This window comes from Mustela putorius, unplaced genomic scaffold, assembly GCF_011764305.1.
Source record: "Mustela putorius furo isolate JIRA1106 unplaced genomic scaffold, ASM1176430v1.1 tig00004033_pilon_pilon_pilon, whole genome shotgun sequence".
NCBI lineage: Eukaryota > Metazoa > Chordata > Mammalia > Carnivora > Mustelidae > Mustela > Mustela putorius.
In genome coordinates, this window is record NW_025422169.1 from 5,166,003 (window position 1) to 5,186,928 (window position 20,926).

Sequence of the window (20,926 nt, forward strand, 5' to 3'; positions counted from 1 at the left end):
GCCATCCTTCCGGAAAGGGAGAACTGACAAAATTGATATGGAGGCAGATTCTATCGATCTTCGAATACTGAACAAGTTTCTAGGACAGGGACTCTCATTCAGGAAACCGTAAAGTTTCAAATGGAAAACAAGTTGAGGGCTGAGTATGTGAAGGACTCAGAAGCCTCTTCCCCAGAGGGCAAACAGGTGCTAGATAAGACAGCATTGTATCTGAAAAGGATCGGACAACTTACCTTTTTTGAAGTAAGGATTAGTCCCAAGTGCTTGGGTTTGAGTCTGTAAACCCATTTAAGAAGAATTCATATTAGACTGCGTATCCTCGGAGAAAGTACAGAATTCTGGAAAAAGAGATGGCCAACTTGAAGACAAAGGCAGAAGAATGAAGGAAGTTGGAGTTAAGAAATAATTAGATTGAAACAGATAGAGAGAGCATTGGTGGTTGCCTGGGCTCCACGCGTTAGAGGACCCGGGTATTATAGGTTATCTGAGTTTTCTATCTCGTAAAAACTAGAGTGTTTTACTTCACACGTACTTTTGTATTCTACAGTACCTTTAATCTGAAGAAAAATAAATACATATGGATTATAATACTGGTAGTTTGAGGGGTGGTGCCAATTTATGGAAGCTAGTTCTTCTTTTCATGGGTTCATCACACAATTTAAGGATTAACAGACCGGTCTGTAGAGAGGGGGTCACATGATTCTGCTGGAGGGAGACAGGGTCCGGGAAAAAGGCAGAGATGGGTGAACCACCACACTTGGTCAGCAAATAGAAGTTTGGGATCCTGCAGAACCCTTCCTCCCCTCTTCCCAGGAGACACATCTGAAAAGTTCCAAGTGTGTTGGTTTGTTTCTTATGGTGTTCTCATATCTGACCTTCCTTCCCACCATCTCCAGCAAGATCGGGCTTGTCACAGCCTTCTCCTGGGCGGGGGGGGGGGGGGGGGGGGAGTGTTGTTGCCTTCACCTGTACCCCTTCCTCCCCTTGGACCCATCATACATCTCATTATCAGATTTGTGTCCTGAAAATACTGCTGACCCATAGATTGCTGAATCGCCATTACCTTTCTGTCTGGATTTTTTTTTTTTTTTTTTTTTTTACTATGTTATGTTAGTCATCATAGTAGTGTTCCAAGATTCATTGTTTACATATAACACCCAGTGCTCCATGCAATACGCACCCTCTTTAATACCCACCACCAGGCTCACTCATCCCTCCACCCCCCTCCCCTTTAAGCCCTCAGTTTACTTCTCAGAGTCCACATTCTGTCTGGAAATTTTTAATCCATTTTAGTGATCTAGATCATCATACCTCATTTTGTAAATATTTGATATTTTGGCTTGATATCTCAATTATGTACTCACCAGGAGAGACACTTGGATTTTCTTGGATTTTTATCCAAGAACCATCTTTACCTAAACATTTCCAGGTACTGACTCTGGTGTCCCTCAGCCTTTGGAGCAGAGAGGAGTCAGCATGGGCAGAGGAAACCACTTAGCCAGAAGACTGATGGGATCGCATAGAACCCGAGCAGCTCAGGGAGAACACGAGGTGGGTGGGCTTCTATCTTTGGCCAAATCACAAGGCTGGTTAGTAGAAGACTAGTTAGCGAGACAAGAGAATGTGAGCGTACAGTTGTCTGCTATGTGTGAGCCCTACAGAGCTGACCAGCGTCTGTGGAGAGGGAGCTCTCTGGCGCCATCCCAGAGGTTCTCAGAGATGCTCATCTGCATCAACATACACATTCATAGTCACACTGAACTAAAGGTTCTCTTCCTTTCTATCCTCTTTTGAAAACATCTGGGTCTCCAACCATGACCTCCGTCAGAGCAGACAATAACGACTTCTGTAGAGTCTCTCCAGTCTACCTCGCTCTGCACGTAAAGTAGAATGTCACCTCAGCAGAGCTATCGTGTTGGAGATGGTCGCCCCCCAGGTCAAGATGCCCAGTGTGGTACCCGTCTAGACTTCCCCTGATAAAAATTCCAGTACCAGGTGGTTTCTATAAGGGTTGTGTAAGCATTATTATATCTGTCTTAAAACAGCATTGGGGCGCCTGGGTGGCTCAGTGGACTAAAGCCTCTGCCTTCAGCCCAGGTCATGATCTCAGGGTCCTGGGATCGAGCCCCACATCAGGCTTTCTGCTCAGTGGGGAGCCTGCTTCCCCCAGCCCCCAACCCCCACCCCGCCTGGCTCTCTGCCTACTTGTGATCTCTGTCAAATAAATAAATAAAATCTTTTTTTAAAAAAACATGTACAGAACCACTTCTGACTTATTGTATCATAGTCCATGTGCTCTATGCAGCAGTTGGTGTAAAATTCCCCCATCAGTGGTTTTTTAAAATATTGTGATAATTTTGGCTCTGTTGTTGCTTTTTCCAGTGAAGTCTCCATTTCCTCCGATTTTTAAGTTGATGTTTCTAAAATGTTTGAACTTGATCACAGTAATGGTTTACAATGTTTGGATGAAGAGCGGTGTACATTTTTAAAAACAGAATTTGGTCTTTCATTCAAATTTGGTCTTACTACACAGCATGTAACCACTTTCTTGAATGGTCAACGGGGTGTTGATTCTAACCTGCATTTCATGGTTGTTTCCATGAGTGTGACAAGCCCAAATGAAGAACTGATCACAGTGCGAAGATGTTTACTCTCACAGGAATGTCTTCAGTGTCTAAGTGTGAGCTGTAAATGTTTTAAATTAAGCATTTAAATGTTACAAATGTTTTAAATGTTATAACTAATTTTGTGATTCTAGTACATGCTCTATCAGCGTGCAAGACTGGTGAAGTGTTTTTAGAATAGTTTATATCTATTTTCAGTGAAATGGTAAAGAATTATTGCTGGTAGAAAGGAACATGGATATTTTAGCGTCACATGGAGGTTGAAAAAATAGTGTAAGTTACTCACCTTTCAAAGAAGATAGATGGGAAACAAACTCATGAAAAGATGCTTAGCATCACATGTCATTAAGAAATTACAAAATAAAACAAGAATGTGATACCACTACGCCGAGGTGAGAATGTTAGAAAACCAGATCACTGCCAGCACCAAACTCTGGTGAGGAAGGGGAGATGAGGCACCCCCACTCACTTCCGGAGGCGGGGAGCAAAATGGGGCAGCGACTTTGGAAGACGGTCTGACTGTTTCTTGTGAAACTGTGAACTTACTCGGAGGCATGTCCTTCACTAGGTGAATGTTAAAAACAAACAAACAAAACCGAAAAGAGACTGTGGTCCATCCGGACAATGGAGTATTACTCGGCACTAATAAGAAATGCCATGAAGAGACACACAGAGGAATCTTAAACGCATATCACCAGGAGGAAGCAGCCGGTCTGAAAAGCCCATACATGTATGATCCGGCGGTATGGCATTCTGGAAAAGGCAAAACCATGGAGACGGTAAAGAGATCCGTGGTTGCCGGGTGTGGGACGATGAGTAGAGTAGATGAGTTCTCAGAGCACAGAGGATCTTAGGGCAATGAAGCTATTCTGTGTGATACTACAATGGTGAGTGCGCGTCATCACACACTTGTGGAAACCCATGGAAAGCACAACACCAAGAGTGGACCCTAATGACAATTATGGGTTTTGAGTGTTAGCGGTGTTTCACTGCAGATTCGTGGGTATAACAAAGGTGCCATGTGCTGGGGATGTTGATAGAGGCTGGGTGTGGGTGGGGCAGAGGGCTACCTGGGAGACCCCTGTCCCTTTCCTTCAATGCTGCTGTGAACCTAAAAGTGCCCTAAAATTAAGGTTTATTTTAAAATTAGCACAAATGACATAAAAAATCCTTTCTAGAGTTAAATAACAGTACATGAAATGGTGTTTTTTTAATCCACTGATCGTGAACCTTCCCTGCTGTCAAATATTCCTTACAGACTTGTTAAGAGATTAAATGGGTCCACTACTTCAAAGTATTTGTGAAGGCAATTTTCTTTCCTTATTAACAGTTTTATCCAGCTTGCATCGCATCCCATACCTAAAAGTGCTTCCAGTTTGTTCTGTTTTCAGAAGACTCAGCGAGTCTGAATAGCCCAGGCAGCAGAGTCCCAAAAGTCCGTTTTCCTCCAATGACATCCAGTCTTCACGCTGCCTAGTGATCGTGGCTTCTTAGGGCACCTGCTGCCGGTTAAACACACATGCAAATTAAGTGTGACCAAAATGATTTCCTTTCTTTGCACCATCATCATCAAAATCAATACGTAGTTACATTATTACATTATTGTGTGACGTCATCTGTGATGTTGTGGACTGATACAGTACGTTCAGCTCTGGGGCCTTTGGAAGTTGCATAGAGCAGGGCCAGCCTTGCAAGCTGCGGGCGACAGAGAGCTTCGGCGGCCCGGGAAGCACTTCCAGCAAAGGCTGGAGGGTCCCTCATGCCGCTCTCTCTTACCAAGTCCTGAGTGCACAGAACCGCGAGGTACTGTAACACTTCTTCCCCTCTGGGGCAACAAAATGTTAACACAGCGTCGGAATGAGCAAAGCCTATTTGTTGTTGGCTAAAGATGAATTTCCAAGTTTTGCCATATTGGGCATGCACTGTTGTGTAGCTTTGCAGCATTGTGCCATTTTCAGTGTCCTGGTGTCACTCAATTTCATCTCTGTTGTTTAGAAATGGCCTGAGGGGCCCCTGGTGGCCTAGCAGGTGCAGCATTTGACTCTTGATTTTGGCTCAGTTCACGATCTTGGGGTCCCTGTGGAGCTCTACACTGGAGTTGGCTTGTCTCTCCCTCAGCCCCTTGGCCATCCCCGTGCTCGAACAAACAAACGAATAAATAAGTAAAATCTTAAAAAAAAAAAAAAAAAAAAAAAAGAAAGAAAGAAATGCCCAGAGTTATCACCCTCAAAGGATATTAGAAGATTGACTCAGCACCAAATACAGAGCTTCAAGAGCCTCTGGCCCCTCCCGGGGAGGGGATGATGCTGAATTTTAAGTTCCCCATCACCTTCCCATGTACCTGCCTCAGAGGCCATTTCTGGGGTAGAAGCATTGACCAGCACTGGACCGCACCGGTGTCTGGCCCACTTCGCACTCTGACCTGTGGGAGTAGAGGAGGCGATTCCTCAGGGACCTGCTCTGGCTTGATTTTGTACAATGCTAGCCTTACAACTCCCCACCCTATAGAAAGCCTTCTGTCTGTGCAGCTGCAAGTTACAGGAGGTCATCCCGACAAGGTCTAGACTTGATTCCCTGGTTGTCCAGCAGAAGTTAGGAGAGGTGGGCTGTATTTTTTAATAGTGTCCCTTTTTGAGATACAAAAGACGTATCTAATTGATAAGTATTATACTTTTCACTCTACGCTGCTTTTTGATATATAATATACCCGATATGATACTCTTTGGTTTGCTTTTCAATTCCAGATTGAACGCATCAAGACACTCCTTTGAGTTAGCCCACATTTCAAAATCGGCTTAATACGTATTTTTACAAGCCCATGGATAACATTCTCAAATGATGGTTTGCAATATTTTTATACCAAAAAGGTTTCCAGACATATTTATTTATTATAGTTTATTAATTCTGAAATATGCCATACATTTCAAACATACCAAGATGGAAAGTACACATAATGAAGGTATGGTTTAAGGCATACCTCACCGCCAAGCCTCAGAAACAATCTCACCAAGGTTAGTGAAGGCCCCAATGGCATCTCTAAACACCCTCTTGATGGATCCTAAAGTCTGTGTGTATCATTACTTTGGTTCATATTAAAGGTTTACTCCACACATATCCCCACATAATATATAATTAGCCTTGACTATATTTTAAATATAAAAAAATGAAATCCTGCAGTATTTTTCCTTTTGTAACTTGCTTTTTTAAGATCTCACATTGCATTGGGGGAAGTCACTCTCATGGTTGTGTGGGGTTAGTTCATTCATAGATAATGGTCCACTGCAGAATGATAATATAATTTGTTTATTTTTCCTGTCAGTGCATGTTTAGGTGTTTTCAATTTTTTTTCTGGTTACACAAAGCCTGAATGCCTTTTAGCCCATATGTGCAAGTTATTCTTACGATACAGAACAGAACCATAAACCTCATTTCTTTAAGCACAGCTCTAGATTCAACAGGAAATCCAAAATCATTTCCTAAAGTAGCTCTGCAAATTTATACTCCCGCCAGTGAGCAAGACTTGATATTGTCATTTTTTTTTAAATTCCCAAACTAGTGGTTGTAATATTATATTTCACTGGGATTGCATCTGCATTTCACTGGTGATTGATGAGCCCGAGTTTCTTTGCAAGATGTCCATTGGTTTTGTATATATGTATTTTTTCTCTAAAATTCCTTTCAGTCTCTTACATGGTTTCTATTAAGTTATTTCCACTTTTTCCCGTATTTTTTCTAAGGATTTAAAAACTTATTTTTCATGGTCATGTCTTTTAGTACATTAAAATTGATTTTTGGGGGCACGGTGTAAAATAGAGATCTAATGTTTTCCAAATTCAGAGAAGTGTGCTATTGAACAGCTCAGGTTTTTTCCCAGGAATCTGCAAACCACCTGGCCCAGCTCTCTCTGTGGCCTGGTCTATTTCTGGACTCTTTATTCTTTTCATGGTGTGTCTTTCTATTCAAGAATCTTTTTTTTTTTTTTTTTTTAAGATTTTATTCATTTATTTGACAGAGAGAGAGAAATCACAAGTAGTCGGAGAGGCAGGCAGAGAGAGAGAGAGAGAGGGAAGCAGGCTCCCTGCTGAGCAGAGAGCCTGATGCGGGACTCGATCCCAGGACCCTGAGATCATGACCTGAGCCGAAGGCAGCGGCTTAACCCACTGAGCCACCCAGGCGCCCCTCTATTCAAGAATCTTAATCATGACAGCTTTCTATCAAATCTTGGTGCTTCATAAACAGAGAACTCCACCCTCACCGCAATCAATTTCTTAGGAAATGAACTGAGTAATATATTTGGCCCTTCATTTTTCCATATAAGTTGACAGACAGAATGTACCCTTCGTGAAGCAATGTCTAGGATTATGGTGAAATTACATCGACTCTATAGAACAATTTGGAGATTGTGCAAATTTGGGGGGGATTCTAATTATGTAAAATCATGACAGAGCTCTATGTATTAGATGTTTTCAAGGACTTTTTTTTGGCATTAGAAACAATTTCATAACTTTCTCCATAATTATTTCACATATCTTTTAAAATAATTCACTTTTAGATATCTTCTATATGTAGAACTTTCTTAACAATGTATCATTAAACATTTCATCCTGTTTTGTTTTTTGCTGACAACTTCCATTTTTATTTGCACATCTTAAAGCATCACCAGTGCATCTCTAATTAATTCCAGTTACATATTTATGTTTTGGGCTAAAGCGATCATGTCATTCCTAAATAATGGCATATGTGTGCTTTCCTTTTTAATTATTTTTACATTTTTCCCCTAATCATACTGCAATGGCTAAGATATCAAGACAAAGGTGAAGAGAAAAGAAGACAGCCTTGCCTTGTGCACGGATTACCTGAGAGTAAAGGGAATAGTTGCATTTCACTATGAAACATGAAAATTATTACCCTTTCGGGGTTTTTCTTGCATATAATGTTTATTGGATAAAAGAAGCTGTTATCTCTTCTCAGTTCACTCACATTTTTATCATGAACAATTGTTCAGTATCATCATCTGCTTTTTCTGCATTAATAAATGATCATTTGGCTTATTTTTGTCCATTTGTTGACATAGTAAATTACCTTAATTATTTTCCTTACACTGAAAAGTTCACTGGGATGCGAGTACATTTTTCTGATGCACTTGTGAAATGGGACACCGGTTTTGGTACTTGCATTGCGATACTCTGGTTGTGATAGTAAGGCATCATTTGTCTCATAAATAAGACTATTTCTCCTTTTTATATTTGCTAGAAATATTTCTGTAAGAGGAGTTTTGTTTTCTGTATGTTTGGTAGATTTTACAAAACTCACTGAGATTGTTTTCTTGGTGGAAATATCGTGAATTGCTGAGTTAATTTCTTTAATGATGCAGGATTATCAATACTTTCATTTCTTCCTGAGATAGTGTTTTGTCAGCAGGATTTTAAATATCAAATACTGGATTAAGGATTTTTAAAATTGGTGTGTTTGCTGACTTATATTTTTTATTAATTCCTAACTAGGTTGATTTCGATGTTTTGCATGGTGCAAACTTTTCACATTTATTTTAGGTGTGTCTTTTGTAAAGAGCATATGGCTAGATATTTTTAATCGAGCCTGACAATCTTTGTTTTTAACCAGATGATTCAGTTCTTTCCCGTTTATGGTGTTTACTGTATATTTAGACTCACTCCCAACATCTCATCTCTGCTGCTTCTGTGCTGTACTTATCTTCAGGCAGCGTTGTTTGCATTAACTGAGGAACTGGCATGTCCCCATTTTTATTCTACCCTTTAAAAAGTTATAAACTCATTTTCTATTTGTTTAAGGTTGCCCCGGAAATTTTAACATGCACATTTCACTTAATGAGATCGAGATGTAAGCACCGTTCATACTACACTCTCGGATAAATCAAGAATCCTAAGTACTTTAACTGGGTCAGCTTTTGCAACTCCTGTATAGTTGGATACAGTTTAGTCTTATTCTGGTGTCACAAATCAGACATTACTTGACTGCTTCACACACACACATTCTTCTCTTCTCTCCACACCTCCTGAGTCCACATGGTCCACCTGGAATCACTGCTTTTTTCTGAAAGACATTCTTCAAATGTTATCTATCAATGCAAATTTGTTGGTGATAAACTCTCAGTTTTTCTCTGATAGAAAATGTATTTATTTTGTCTTCATTCTCGAGTTTACTGACTATGAAACTTCAGGTCGGCAGTGATTTTTTTTTTTCAGCATTTTGAAGAGACCATTCCACTGAATTCTGGCATTGGCTGTTTCTGTTTGTTTACTTGCCAAGCCTCTGTGGGGAGCCTATCGTTTATGTTATTCTGCAACGTTAAATACCTCACTGGCTTTGCCGCTGTAGGCTTGCCGACGAGATTTGCAGATGGGGTGTTCGGTGGGCTCGCTGGATTTGTATTTCTGAAAGAACTTCCGCTGCTGCGTCTGAATCTCGCCTTCCCTCTTGATTCCGGTTCTCCTTCCAAGGTCCCAAGGTCCTTGGGTACCTGCTCTCAGTCTATAATCCATGTTTCTGCCCATTTCCTTTTTTATAACTGCTCCTTTTGCCTTTTTATGGTATAACTTCATAAAATTCTTCCCCCATCCCTGGTATATTTACCAGCACACTACATTTGTTAAGATTTTACATTTACTGGGTTTCAAAGTCAATTACTATATTCTGTTTTTAATCTCAGTGATTTTTTTTAATTTGTAAAATTTATGGAGTTTTTTTTTTTCAAGCCTGCTGCATCGTTTTAGTGGCCTCTGAAACTTCGCTGAATTTTTTACGTTCATATTTTCATGCCTTCTAAACTTATTTCCTTTATGCATTTATGTCAGGAAATTAAAATAATTTTCGCATCTTTGCATGGAGCTTCGGGGTACTTTTCTCAAGAGAAAAATCTGTGGTTGTTTCTTCCAGGCCTATCCCATACACAGTTCTGAGCGGGGTCTATCTTACAAAAATAGTACATTTTTCCTCTCCGCCAGCTGCGTGATGTGACTTCTAGCTCCTCATACTATCAAGGGCCAGCTTGAGGTGACAGGTTTTCCTCCTCACAGCCACCGAGGGCCGAGACCCAGAGAACAAGCTTCTTTCTCGATTTTTGTCTTGCTTACCTACAAACGTGTCACTCTTCGGGTGTCCCAGATATCACTGCCCTGCGGGGCGGGGAGAGACGGGGGCAGCGCTCCTGCTCCCATGTGCTCTGTGCTTCCTCTTTCTTGGTCACCGACATCTGCGAGCGCGTCTTCCAGTAGAAGACCCAGCCCTCCTGCCTCTTGGAATGCACGGTCACTCATTGCTGTGGGGGCCCCTGAAGGTCGTCTGTACTTCTTGCCAATGGCCAACTCTGTGATGCATTACAAGAGACTTTAAAAATACAATCTAGCACATTCTCTGTCTCTCCCCTCTCACTCCCTGGCTTCTTCCCCGTTCTCTCTGTTGCGGGTGCGTACACATCACATAGATCTGTACACTTGGTTTCTGGGGCTGCTTTCTTTGAATGTTTCCGTGAACCTTCCATCAAGATAAGTTCCGTAATCTTCAGTGAAATCCAGTAGTATTTCTATTTTATTTTATTTTTTTAAAGATTTTGTTTATTTTTTTGACACAGAGAGTACACGGGAGAGCACAAGCAGGGGAAGCAGCAGATGGAGAGAGAGAGAAGCAGGCTCCTTGCTGAGCAAGGAGACGGATGTGGAACTTGATCCCAGGACCCTGGGATCATGACCGGGGCTGAAGGCAGACGCTTAACCATCTGAACCACCCAGGCGCCCCTCCAGTAGCATTTTTAATAAGTTATCCTAAATATGATTTTTGCAGGCTGTAGTTCTTGTTTTAAATTATGTACGCATTATATACATCTGGATTTCATATTTCTTTCTTTACCCATTTTTCGAAAGAAAAGCTTTTCCAGGCATACCATGGAAATGACAGCAGCAATTGCCTGTGTTAAAACTATTACCATAATACTCCAAGATCTTCGCAGTCATTATCAGATCCGATTATTATTTTCGGTTAAATTTAGATCAAAATAATCTAGAAAATATGTTCTTACTTGTAGACCTTTCACATGGTTTTTATAATTACCAAAACATTGCAAACATGCCAAAAATGCAGGAAATGTTATCGGATATGCTTATGGATCCTCCTCCGAGATTAACAAGTCAGCAGCTTGCTCTGTGTCCCTCTTCCTCAGTCACACATACTGTCTCTTCCCTTCTACCCTTCTGTGTTTTTATGTATTAGTATCTTTCTTCCGAAAAAAACTGAAAAGATACAGCTAAACCTTCCCATGACCCTTTATCAAGTCCCACATCCTCCCCATCTGCCCCCAAATTAACCGCTCGTGGAAATTCTACTTACGAAACCTTTCCTAGCTCTGTGTCTGTGCTTCTAGCACACAACTACGCATCCATAACACTGCAGTGGGGTTTGTTTTTTTTTTTTAAATGCATCTGCATTTTTTATCCTGTTTATATCTTTCCGTGACTTTGTTTTCTCCTCCGTACTTTGTAATTGGGAGATTTCGCTCTGCAAATGCAGATCCAGTTCATTCCCTGTAGCTGCTGTATGAAAGGCCGCTGTGTGAAGAAACCGTGTTATTATGCATTCACCTGCTAAGCGACAGTTAGGTTGTTTCTACTTTTCTTCTCTTTCAAACCCTGCTACACCTGGTCTGTGCAGGGAAACTAGTGAACATGGGGGCGTCTATTCTCCAGGGTCCACGATTAACCTGGAGAACGGCTGGGTTAGAATATATGCATTTTGGCTTTACCAGTATTACAAAATTGCTATCGGAAGCTATTGTACCAATTCTCACTCTCTCAGACGATGTGCAATCTTATCTCCTCCATTTGTGCCCAGTTGTTGTGATCAGACGTTCATCTGTACTGGTGGTTGGGGTACTTAATTGTGTTCGATCATGGACTTCTCTATATTTCTCTGACGGCTACTGAAGCCAATCACCTTTTAGAAGCTTATTAGCAATTCCATTTCCTATCTGTGACTCTTTTTGTCTATTTTCCTACTTTTTAAAATAGTTTCTTTTTCTATGTATTTGTAAGAGTTCAATATATCCTGTATAATGATCTTTTCTTTTTTATGTGGACTGTAGACCTCTTTTTCTAATGTGTACATTATGTTATTCAGTTGGTGATTTTATTTTTCATGGATATGGTTTGAATTTTAATAAACTCAAACTTAATCTTTTGTTTTCCTCCATATTGGTTGCTTTCTAAGATTTACCTGAGGAAAAAATTCTCCTTCCTCAAGTGGAACAAAGACATTTTCCTACTTTTGCTTCAAAAGCACTGCAGTTTTTATGTTTGCATTGAGACCTTCAGGTCATCGGGACTTTGCGTCTCTAGGTCGTGAGGTAGGGATCTGCTCTCACATTATCTGTGATGAAGAGCCAGCTCTGCCGGGACAGGCTGTGAATGGTCCCTCTTCACCTTCCAGCACACGTTCATATATCTCAGGCTTTATTGTGTGTGGAGTCCCAGTGCTCTGACAAGTCCTCTTCAGGATTTGCTTTTCTATTCCAGTGGCCTATTTTTCCATCCCCCCCACAAGATTCCTTTTCCAGAGTGTTTTACTAGGTAACACTATATTGTGATAGGATCTCCCACTGGTGGTCTTTACAGTGTCCTCAGCTGTGCATTTCTATTTGTTCGTCAGAGAAGCAGTGTCCAGAAGACTTTAGACCCCTGCCCTCACACTGACTGATCTTGGCCAAGTTGCTTAATCAATCCGTTCCTCCAAATGCAGATGACATCATTACTTCCTGGGGATTTTTGTAGGCTCAAAGGAGTAACAATATTTAAAGTACCTAGCAAAGTGCCTGGCACTTAGTAAGTGCTATCAAATGTTGGGTTTTTAAAATCATTTTTCTCTATATTTTCACAGGCATATTAATACTATTTCACATGTATGTTTGTACATGTTTATCATAGAACCTGTTAGTATTCTGATAGAATGAATATTGAAATTATAGCTACCTTGAGAGAGAGTATTTTATAGAATTGTTGTCTCTAGACATGTATGGAATTTACTCTTTATTCACTTAGATCTTGTTTTATACCTCTCAGTATTTTTTATTCAACATAAAATTTTTCAGTTATATGTATTTCTATGTACAGCTTTTGTGCTATTAGATTAGAGCTTTCAAAAATCACTTTTTCCAATTGTGTTAGTGTTTGCAAATGCTATTAATTAATGCACATTGATTTTATCCTCTGCCAAAATGGATACAATTCCCTTATTAGTTCTAATAGGATTCTGTAGCTTATTTTTAACTTTTCAAGTAGAAAATAATATGTTTGGTAAAATAGTAAGATTTTTCTATTCTTTTCCAATCTTTTAACTGTTACTTAGTTTGTGGATGTTATTACATTATCTAGACCTTCTGGAAAATGTTAAAAAGAAGCTCTGGTAATGGACTTGTTTATGACTTGTCTTGTTCTCAATTTGTAATAGAAACAATTCTAAGATTTCAGCATTAAGGAGTGTGGTTTGCTCAGACGTTGGGAATGCACCATCCATGAGTTAAGGAAAGCGGTCTCTTCCAAACTTCCATCCCTTAACTCCTTAGAACACCTGCCAGAAGAGTGCATAGGTGTAAAATTTTATCAAAGGTTGGTCTTAATCATAAAATCTTTCTTTATCCAAATATATTTTTTTTTACCATATTTTAGTCTTCCAAATCTGTTAATGAGCTTGCTGATGTGAAAGGTGGCTTGCTGTTGTTTGGGAGAACAGGGATTCAGAGATTGTCTGCAAGGGTAGCTTTTGGATCAAAGTAAGGGCAATTTAGGTGTTAAATTTGTTTAAATACTTAACCATTGGTTTACTGAAAAAAATCAGATTTTTAACCATAAGGTAAATGTATTTTTGTAGCTTAATTAATTAAATACCTTTAAACATTTCAAACTATGTTTGTAAATGTAATATATTCAAATTCATTTTTAATCATCTCAATTGCCTGATGAATTTGCATTCCCTAGCTCACAAGAAGATATTAAGGATCTAATAAACTAATAAAGACAGCAATTTTTAATTTCTCTTATCTGTTTCAATACCATTTATAAACGTAACAAGATTTCAAATCATAACATAATAAAAATGTTTCACTCACATCATCTTAAATTGGATTTAAAATGTCATCTTGTTATATATTCTAATATGATAAGAGATGAATTTAAATTCTTCAAATACACATTTCTTCTATATTTATCAGAATTTCCGATTCTATAAGTTTAATTCACTTTGTCTCCATGAAACCCATAATTAATCAGGGTAGATAGAGATACCAAACCAGCAGGGAAAGACTTGTAGCATCTTAAAGTATTACAGGGTTACTTCCCCCAAGAGAGTTATGGGTATGACCCCAGTGTGAGGTTGTTCAGTGTCAGATCCGGGGTTTTCCTTCTCGCCCCCATGCTCTTGATTCCCAACCCTTTTCATGGTCACAGGCCTCGCACTTACCCCACCGCCAAGTCTGAGTTATACTATTTCAAAAATTGCAAATTTCCAGCTGATTGGATAATTGCTTCTAAGTTGTCTATATGATTTCTGGTCCCTGAGACTTCTCTGCAATAAACAAATAAATGTTTGATAAATGTGGGCTCTCACTTGTATCTCTGAATTGCTGTCCCATTTATTAAGGTCATTCTCTGAGAGTAGAGACTTAAACTGATAGAATTTCTACTGTTAACGCATATTTCGTTCGATATTATTGAAATTGACCATGTTGTGTGATCCTTTTTAAAATTGTTGGTGGGCCGGGTGGCTTGGTGTCTCAGTTGGTTACGTGTCTGCCTTCAGCTCAGGTCCTACTCCCAAGGTCCTGGGATCAAGCCCCACACTGGGCTCCTTGCTCAATGGGGAGTCTTCCTCTCCCTCTGTTTGTAGCTACCCCTGCTTGTGCTCTCTCTCTGAAAAGTAAATAGGCAAATAAATAAATAAATAAAATCTTTTATAAAAATTTATTGACTCAGTATGCTAATGTATTTGTTTATTTATTTGTATTACGTTAGGTTAGTCATTACAGTACCTCATTAATTTTTGACGAAGTGTTCCATGTATGCTAATATTTTTTTTAAAGATTTTATTTATTTATTTGACAGAGACAGAGATCACATGTAGGCAGAGAGGCAGGCCGTCGGGGGGAAGCAGGCTCCCTGCTAAGCAGAGAACCTGATGTGGGACTCGATTCCAGGACCCTGAGATCATGACCTGAGCCGAAGGCAGAGACTTAACCCACTGAGCCACCCAGGCATCCCCATGTATGCTAATATTGAACGCAAGAATTTTACATTCACATTTGAAAGTGAGATTGTTCTGGAACTCTCCTTACACTGCACTATCTTTCTTGGTTTGAAATCAAGGTCATTTTAGCCTTGGTTAATGAGTTGGGGAGATTTTCTATCTTTGTTCTCTCCCACTTGTCAAGTTTGTATAAAATTGGGACTACATTCCTTGAAGATTTGGAAAATATTACTTAAGTCTCTCTGGTACTAGAGTTGAGGGATACATTTTTATCTACTAATCTAATTACATGGATTCAAAAGCCTGTTTCAATCTTTTAGTTCTTCTCTTATCCTTTTTGTGATTTATGTATTTTGGAAGTTCATTTTATGTAAAAAATTTAATTTGTCAGTATAACTTCTTCATATAAAATACATATTTCATTTTTTTAGAAGATTTTATTTATTTGAGAGAGAGAGATCACAAGTAGGTAGAGAGGCAGGAAGAGGCAGAGGGGGAAGTAGGATTCCTGCTGAGCAGAAAGAGCCCAATGCAGGGCTCTATCCCAGGACCCTGAGATCATGACCTGAGCCAAAGGCAGAGGCTTAACCCACTGAGCCACTCAGGGGCCACCATTTTCCATTTTTAAATATACGAGTTACAGGCAATAATTTCACTTCTATTGTTATTTACATACACCTTTTCCTCATTTTTATTCTTCAAACTTTTAAGAGTTTATCTTTTTTCACACCCTGTAGTAAGTACATTCTCTGACCCTTAAAGTACATTTTCTGACCCTTTCTATTGATACACAGTTTTCTACTTCATTTATTATGCTCTCATATTTATTCTGTGAAGCATTCTGGATTTCGAGGTTTACTAATGGTAGCAAATTTTACTTTTTTGTCAAAAATTTTGCTTAGTAATTTTGTTATTCTTGTTTCCTAATACATGAATTTAGTGGAAACTTATTTTTCTCCAGATACAAATTTAGCTTACCATATGAATTTTTTTTATACAGTGCTTACATTGTTTTGCAGTATTATTTTATTTTTACTGAGATGGTGTTTTTGGTCAATGAATTATTTAGAAGAATTTTATAACTTCTAAATTATTATTTTTGTTATTATTATTATTTTGGATTTCTTCTGTTAAGTAATCTAGGTTTAGATTAAAAATTCTTCTTTCTGGGTAAGGTCTTATTCCTTTGTCATTTACTTTCTGTGTACAAACTCTGTGGCTCTGACCTTTGTTCTGACCACTGTTTTCTCTCTCCTTGTTTTGCAGAACTCCACAGACACAAATGCTGAACTATTTCATCCCAGTTCATGATAGTTTAAATTGCCATTTAAGTTACCATAACAATTTAAGTTACCTGCAGGTTCATGTCCTTTTCTTGTCCTCCTGCTAATATTTCCTGGTGTCTGTCTGCGCCGTTTCCCTGTCTTCTTCTGAGTCTCTCCTTCACTGTATTATACCTGCTTTTAGAGCTCTCCATTAAGTTTCAAAGGCTGTATTTTTTAATTTAAGTGCTATGGGTTTCACTTAATCTTTTTTCACTGTGTCTTTTTTTTTTTTTTTTTTTTTTAGGATTTTGATTATATTTATCCCTTGAAACATTTTAGTTACAGTCTTTTTAAAATACTCTTCAAATTTCCATTTTTATTATTTCCAATTACTGGGTTTAAGACTTGACTTTAGTTTTGCATGCTATCACTCATGTCCTGTTGTGTAACTCGTGGAGGGAGGCTCTTTTCTGCAATGGGAAACCCTCGTGGCCTGCATTGTGAGCATCTCTCGTGGTGGAGTTTTATTTACTTTTGCCAAGAGCTCCAGGCAAGCAACTGGCCTAGGAATAATTCTTGGGTTCTTGTCTTAGTTTGATGGTAGTTTGATGGTTTCTGGACCTTGTGGGTAGCATAAATAGACCTCAAAACATATTCCAGGTGTGTATTTATGGTTTCAAATTCTACCAACTCTCTTTTTTTTTTTTCTTTCCCAGAACTCAAGCTGAGAAAAGCCCCAGTGCTATCTCCTGTGCATACATTTTATATTATCTTAAAAAAAATTAAATGTGTACTGATGCTTTTGCTCATAATTTCATTGTATTTCTTCCTTTTATCATTGCATTCACAGTGTTGGACACAAATCTATAGATGTCTCTTGACCTGACTGCAAGCTAAAATCATTACAACTACTAGAATATCCAAAACGCTAATGATCTGCTTATGTCTACCAAGCGCCTAGTGACTAATGCAATTCTAAAAGGTTTTAGGTTATTCCACTTCTATTTCATTTATATTAACTCATTGGTTAATGGAATCTGTGTACTGATTGCCCTGACAGTAAGGGAGTAGTTGGGGTGCTCCAGAGGCAAGAGGAGCTTCAGAAGCCAGAGGGGAATCCTTGTCCACTCTACCACACAGAGGCTCATTGTAGATTCAGTTCATGAAATACTGGGATGTCCGAAACCTTTATAAGTAGGAGCTGGAAGAGTGTTATTGTGTTGTCAGATACTTTAATTATTATAGCGGCAGCATGTGAGAGTCAGGATACAAAGCCACCGGATACTACAAAGACGGAACTTAGAAAATTGGTCATTTCCCATCTTTTTTCTTAAAAAAGCCACATTTTCACCATTCTATAACGACACAGCCATCTATAAGATAGTATGGTGGTTCCCATGCCTGAGAATACATGAAATAATTTGTTTTTTTTTCTTCCTTAATCCTAAAGCACATGTATTTTAGTAAGTGATGAAGTCTTCCTCATTAAGAAACGCATAGCTTCCTAAGGAGACATTTCCTTTCATTCCAGGGAGACATGATTTCTTGCCTTTGGCCAAACTGGACCTTATAATTCCTCTTTCAGATCTTTTCTAAGTGTCAAAACCAGCCTGGGAAATGCGTCTCAGAGCCGGTGAAAAGCTTGGCTCTCACAGTCAGAATTTGGTGATAGAAAGAAGAATTAAGCAGCAGTGAGCAAAAATCACAGGTGCTCCAACCGCAGGGGCGCGCGGAGCCGGGCCCCCCTCCACCCTGTGGGCGGCTGCACTGCTTGGCAAACACCCAAGGACAGCCTGGCTTTCCTGCTGCTTAGATATCTGGCGTGTCCCTTTCTTCCTTCATAGCTTGCTCTTCTAGGATCAAGGACGCCGTTTAATAAGTCTGTAAAGCCCAGGGGCCGTCTTGGTAGCTGTAAAGGAAGGCCGACAGAGCCCCGGGGCAGGTGTGGGGCTGGGGCAGCGTTTACTGTGTTCCCTGCTTTTTCAGAATCCTGCTTCCCTGCTTGGTCTAGACATCTGCTTGCTTACCAGCTGCAAAGATTCTAGGTTCTAAGTTATATTTCCCCTCTTACCACACACACACACATACACACACACAACTTAATTTTATAAAAAGTGAATTATTTGGTCCTATGTTAATAATTTGATAAGCCTAAAAATCTTTTCAACTTTCTCTCAACTTTTGTTAAGTCCTGTGAGCACTTATTATTACACTGTCAGAATCATTTCTTCCTCACTCTTACTCATGGAGACCCATGAAAGAGATGCACCAAGATAGGCATCGTCCCAGCAACTAGGGCGGATACCGGATCTGGGCACACTGAGAAATGAGAAATGCTATAAAAATAATGCCGGCATTTAAAGAGCTAGAATTTTAGGTTAGACACATCCACATAAATAAGAATTTGGGGCCAACAAGATACGATCAATGAGAAATGAGATTAGAATCAGTTATGGTTGGAATGAAGATTTATTTGCTGGTGAAAAGGAGCATTTGCCTCAAATAATTTTGAGCCAAAAGGAACAAAAAACAGGAGAATCAGAGGCTTCTGGAGGGCAATAGAATTGAATCAGTTCCTGTCTTCAGACATAGTCTGAAATAAAATGCAGCACCGCGTTTAGCCAATACTGGAAATAAAAGAATACAACTCTCACAAATGGTTGCTTGCCTGCCTCATGAGAAACCGGCCTTTGTCCTTCCGGTCTAGTACAGATGTATACAATCTGCTCCTAGTCCCTTTGTGCGTATATATTCAGTGATGAGTTAATTTTCACTGCATTAGCAAGGGGTGCCTCTGTTTCCAGGTTAGAGTCTCTATCCTGCCTAATTTCCTTTTCATGCATTTTAACCTGCCCTCCTATCTCAGAAGCAAAACTTACTGGAATTGACAAGTTAATGCAATGAAAAAGGAAATTGCAATGTCTTCAAATACACAGTCAAACCATCCTTGAAGAGTTACTTCAAAATAAAGTCTAGAAATTTGTTTTTCACTGCATTGCTAGCTTGGTAAAATTTGTGAGCCAGAATAATAATATTCCAGACCCAATTCCATTGGCCCTCCTGTTAGCTATCTGATGTCTGGTGCATATGGTAACACACACACACACACACAGACATCCACACCCACAAAATCACAAAAATAACCTGGTCATTTATTCTAGTGTGACACATAAGTCAGTTTAGTAAGGCAGGCTTAGTTTTTGATTATCCGTGCTAGCAGAGTGGCTGCTGCAGAGTCGGACTGTACACATTGGAAACCTAGGTTTGAGGTCTTTTCCACTGGTGACAGGGAGCCTAACACTGACTTCACCTCAGCTCACTTACCAGCTCACTCATCCAAAATGGGGATAAGAATGGTACCTTCCTCCTTGATCGACGAGAGACCTTCCCGCATCAACGTGTTGAGAGAACTGAGACCATCCACAGCCATAGTACATGTACTTAATTTTACATCCCTATAGACCTCATCATAAGAGTGACTTTAAGGCTGCTAACAGCCATGTCTGGCGTTAAGTCAGCTCCCAGTGAATAGGAGTGATAATTGCTACTAATTGAAATACAACAGCATCTGGTGTTCCTTGAATTTATGCTCTTTTAAACAATGGGAAGCTCAAAGAATAACATAAGAAGAGAAAACAATGTTCATTGTCTCATTGTGCTTTCCCCAGCATCTGGCCCTGAGACAGGGAGCCCCGCACAAGCCAAGAGAGGAGGTGTCCTCCTCCGCCCACGACGTACATTTCCTGCTTGGAGAGTGGAGGTAAGAACCGCGTCATTTTAGACCATCTTTCATCCTGTATCCTGCTGTAGTTGGAATAGGATTGAGAGAGCAAACAAAGGGATTATGATATTATCTACAAATTCCTTTCTTAGAGAAGGTATGCATCATCTTGAGATGAAAACTACAGTTTGCCTGGATAGTGTACAATTCATAGAACAGAAGCCTAAACACCAGACTTCCCACATAGGAAAACATCTTAAGAAATAATCATTGCTAACATGTGTGAGTGCTGCCACATACCAGCCCCTCTGTGTGTGCAGTTGACAAGTATTATTACATTTGGTCCTTTTTACAAGGCGGAAGCTCAGGTTCAGAGGCTTTGGCGTCCCATTGGTCGTGGAGCCAGATTTTGAAGAAGAGCTGTTTGAGCTCTTACTCTACACACTTGCTCACCATTCCATGCCACTGCCTTTCCCCCAACTTCTGGTTATTGCTTCCATGTCCCCTTGTCCTATGAGCAACCACCCCACTGATGCCAGAGCTCTTGTCTGCCCTGAAAATCCTGCTTTGCCTGGCACAGCACCAGACGCAAATAAGTCCAGGGATAGACGCGTGTTGACTGATTTTTCATAGCATACAGCTGCTCATTCCCTCCTTTATTTCTGGCCAAAGAAAGAAAAGTCACAGTCCTCTTTACTGCTCACTAAATGTTTAATCCTCCCTGCAAAGCTGACTTGGTCACAGGCAGACTGCCCTTCTGTACTGCATGTTTCATCGATATGAGCTGGGGTTATGCTTTAAATTATAAGTCCATCCTATTTTTTTAAAATTTTAAAAAAATATTTTATTTATTTATTTGACAGAGAGAGAGAGAGTGAGAGAGAGAACACAAGCAAGGGGAAGTGCAGGGCTCGATCTCAGGACCCTGGGATCAAGTGACTGGAGCTGAAGGCAGGTACGGAATCACTGAGCCACTCAGGCACCCCTGTACGTCCATCCTAATCACAGGAAATAGACGTTTAGTCCTAAATCGATGACCAGTTCAACATTTG

The 20,926-nt window shown here is 39.8% G+C and overlaps 1 long non-coding RNA gene across 1 annotated transcript; it reads left to right on the plus strand.

The window, feature by feature from the left end:
• Positions 1-3,453: 3,453 nt before the first annotated feature.
• LOC101677781 lies at positions 3,454-20,777 on the plus strand. Its single transcript, XR_199842.2, has 3 exons — positions 3,454-3,511; positions 19,822-19,913; positions 20,740-20,777. It is a non-coding gene; the product is annotated as an uncharacterized LOC101677781 (long non-coding RNA).
• Positions 20,778-20,926: the final 149 nt, after the last annotated feature.